Genomic DNA, 3,930 nt, shown 5'->3' with positions numbered 1-3,930 from the left:
TAGGAAAAAATCACATAATTATTTAACACACACATATAGGTAATATATATATTTAATCAAATACTCAAAAGAAACATGAATTTCTTAAAAGTTTCTCTCCTCAAATTTTGAAAAATTCCCAAAATTCTTGCCAGTTTGCATGAAACAGAATGCAATGAAAAGACATTAATATTTTTAATTCTGTTTAATTTTTAATTTTTAAATATTCACCACAGATTTAGCTAGGCTTTTTTGAGTTTCTGAGCCTTCATTAATTAAACAGATAGGGTTTACATAAATCTGTACTAAAACAGTGACTAAATGATCTTCTGATGATGATAAACAGTTTATATTCTAATGAGGTTATAGGTTTAGAAATAAAAGACAAAAGGACTCAATCAAAGGCCAGTATTCACAATTCAGCTTAATTGGTTATTAGAAGGTTCACCTTGTTGATATTGTAGTTGAGAATCCTCTGCTCTCATGCGACAGATAATTATCATTTGACTTTAAGACCAATTTTATCTCACATTTTCTCTCTTAGGCCTCAAATTATTATTTTAAATCATTAGATTTACTGATATAATTAATGTAGATAAAACCGCAATATTGGAATCATTTAAAAATATGCATTTAATAATAAAGCCTTACATTTCTTTTGTAAGTTCAAAAACAGTAAAAGTACAAAATAGCCTCTTCGTATTCACCCTGCCTCTCCCAACATGGGCAGTCAACAGATACCACATTATTAGGAGAATGTACTTCGGAATTATTATTGAGGTGTGATACTGGCTCTGCCACATTATTCATGTGGGCTTTGATTTCTTCACCTGAAAATAAGCAAGGAAGTAAAATTCCATTTTCCCTGAGAGGATAAATAACTTTACCTGAGATAATACTGCCATTAGCCCAGGTGCCTTCCTAACCTTCACCAACATCTCTCCAGATCCATTCTGTGACTGAGTTCTATCTACATCATTTTCTTCAGTCTCTCCACTTTATCTGCATTTCCATCTGTAACTCAAGGACAACTGTATCTGTTTCCTAGATTTTTGTAATGAACTCTCTGGTCTTCTGTCTTGCCTGAAATTCAAAATTATTTTTGGTGGTATGAAAAGTAATCTCCCACCTGACCCCACAACCAACATGTATTTGCTAATTAAATGTTTAGATTACTAGCTATATTACTTGATGTGTCTGGCAAATGTTTATGGTTTAATCATCAAATATCAGAATCTTTCTGATTTTAAAATTTGATAAATTTATCTAACCTCAGCTTTGCTTCATCTTTTTGTGGTACCTTTCATTCTGTCTCTTGGTGGGTTAAAGAGCCATTCAGATAGGCACATATATTTGCCCATTTATTTTCTATGAAAATTAACCTCACAACTATGTTGTTTCAATACTTCTTTGTGAATTTTGGAGCTCACTAGGTTTAATACTTTATTACTATGGGGTTTGTAGGTTCTCCATCTGAAGCAGTACAGTAGTTTTTACTGTGAGTTTTGATGATATCTGTAATTATTTAAGATTGGGTGATCCCTTAAAATTTCACTTACATAGCAAGAAACACATCCTCTGCTACAGAAATAAGTATATAGAGAAGAAAAATACATCAAAAAGTTAATGTAACAAAATTGTCCATTATGAAATATACTGTTTTCTCCAGCTGTAGTTTGGTCGTGGAAAAATGATAGGAACCCCCTTGAAGAGTAGAGATAGAGTTATGTATTCTGAAGAGAGAGGCTTTATTAATTTCTACAAGAGAGTCATCAGGGCTTTATTTCCTAAAACTTAACCTCTTAGAGGAATTAAGTAGACTTTGCGAAAGGAGAAGGAATAAAGATGCAAGCTTTGAGAAATTAAAAAAGGGGATCTTACATTCTGAGTAGTTTTTCTGAGAGCAGGAATGAGAATGCAATTTTGAGTTTTGATGGGTAGTGATTGGAACTCCTCTTAGATGCAGTGCACCAGAGACATTGAATGGGACTGGGCTTGTGGAAACCTGTAGAACTGACAGCTAAGTCTACAGTGTTAACTCTACAGTGGAAGTCTCCATGGCCTGATGTGGTAGAGAAGATAAACATGGCCAAACTATTGTGAGAATTTGCATCCAACAGACAGCAGGACATACTGTGTTCAGCCATGTAATTGTATTGCAGAAGAAGCAAAAGTCTGAGGACAATTCTAGTCCCTTCCTCATTTTTCTAAAACCAGAAAATCCTGGGGATTCTTGAACATTCTTTGGATATTAGAAGACCAACAGTAATGCCTGACATTAAAAATTATGGCTTATTTTGTTGATTTGAATTTGGAATCAGAATTTACATGATTTTAAGCCCTAAAGAAATGTGTATTTCTTGTTTTCCAACTGTTGCAATGCAACTCATACCTGTTTCATAAGTTTGGTATTTTATTTTAGTTTTTATGTTAGTTTGTTGAAATTTCTCATTATGCCTTTCCTAGGCTCATGCATTTTACTTATTAATATAAAACTGTTTGAATATATATTCCAGAATAAATTATTATTTTCTTTCTTGTAGGTATAGAATTGCACTGATCGCCAAGTACTTGCTACCTCTCTAAATCTTTTCAAATCCATAGTTTTTCTTCCAATTGGATTGAGAGACATAAAATTATGTCAATAGAATATGTGAATTCTGTTAGATAAAATATGATATTAGTGTAAATTTAAAATCCTTTTCTATTTGGATGTAGTAAAATAATATTTTAGCCTACTTAAAATCTGTGTAAAATAAGTAAACTTCTTAATTACAAAATGATTCTGTTGCTTTAAAGCAGGACTAAAAAATATTATATCAAGACAGCAAGCAAAAGTCAATTTAAGTGTTAGTCATTTTGAGTAAAAAAAAAATTTTAAATATATCATACAAAGCCTTAATAGACAGACTTGAACATGATGCTTTTATCTCTTGATCACTTATTTTGTAATCAATAGGAATCCTCCTTTTTCTTTGCATACTTAAAATAAGTTTGTCTACAGAAAATCTAGATCAATTTGCACGATGTAAAAGTTAATGCAAGCACCAAAAATGGAACTCAAAGAGGTAATGATAAAATAGAATATGAGAATATTGGGATAGAATATTTGAGATTATGATAAATTTACATTATTTTTAAAGACCAAATACTATACAGAGATAATCAAAATGCATAAAAGCATGACACAACTCTATTGTGTCTATATATAAAATATAAGGTCAAATATAGCTTGAAAGTAAAAAGATGAAAAAAGATATGACATACAAACACCAATTACAGGCAAAGTGGTGTGATAATATAAATATAAAGCATTAGATTTGGGGAAAAAGGACATATTACCAGGGATAAAGTAGAACAATTCATAAAGATAAAAAGATAAATTCACTATGAACACATAAAAAGCCTAAAAATGTATGCTAATAACATAACTCCAAAGTACATGGAGAAAAACCAGAACACTTCTGTCATCTTTCTATCTGTTTCTCTCTCTGTCTTGCCATGAATAGCAAAATAGATATCTAAACTCTATTTCCTCCCAAATAATTTCACATTGCTGGTAAAAGTGATCTGCTATTCACTTCCATGACTACTTGTGTACATTTATCCCACAGGTAATAGGAAATCAAATTTATTAAGAAGAGCTTTAGTGTTCTTTTAACACAATCGATGTACATTTAGTGTTTTCATTTCAGCATTTAGAGCAGCCACTCATTAACTTTTCTTTTTATTTTTGCAAACAAACTACAAATTCATTAAGGCAGGTTTTTCTTTTCTTTTTTTCTCTCTTAGTCATCAAATAATCCATTGATTTTTCTATTTTAAAAATGTCATAACAAAAAAACCCCTCATATTCCAAATGAGTATAAATTCTTCCAGAATTTTTTATTCAGGCTGTGCATCAGATCATCTACACAGGTGTAAACTCCAGATCTACTTAATCAGAGTCAT

The sequence above is a fragment of the Propithecus coquereli genome, unplaced genomic scaffold (genome assembly GCF_000956105.1).
Source record: "Propithecus coquereli isolate 6110/MARCELLA unplaced genomic scaffold, Pcoq_1.0 Scaffold260, whole genome shotgun sequence".
Taxonomy (NCBI): domain Eukaryota; kingdom Metazoa; phylum Chordata; class Mammalia; order Primates; family Indriidae; genus Propithecus; species Propithecus coquereli.
The sequence above is the reverse complement of the archived record's forward strand: the minus strand, read 5'-3'. Positions refer to the sequence as shown.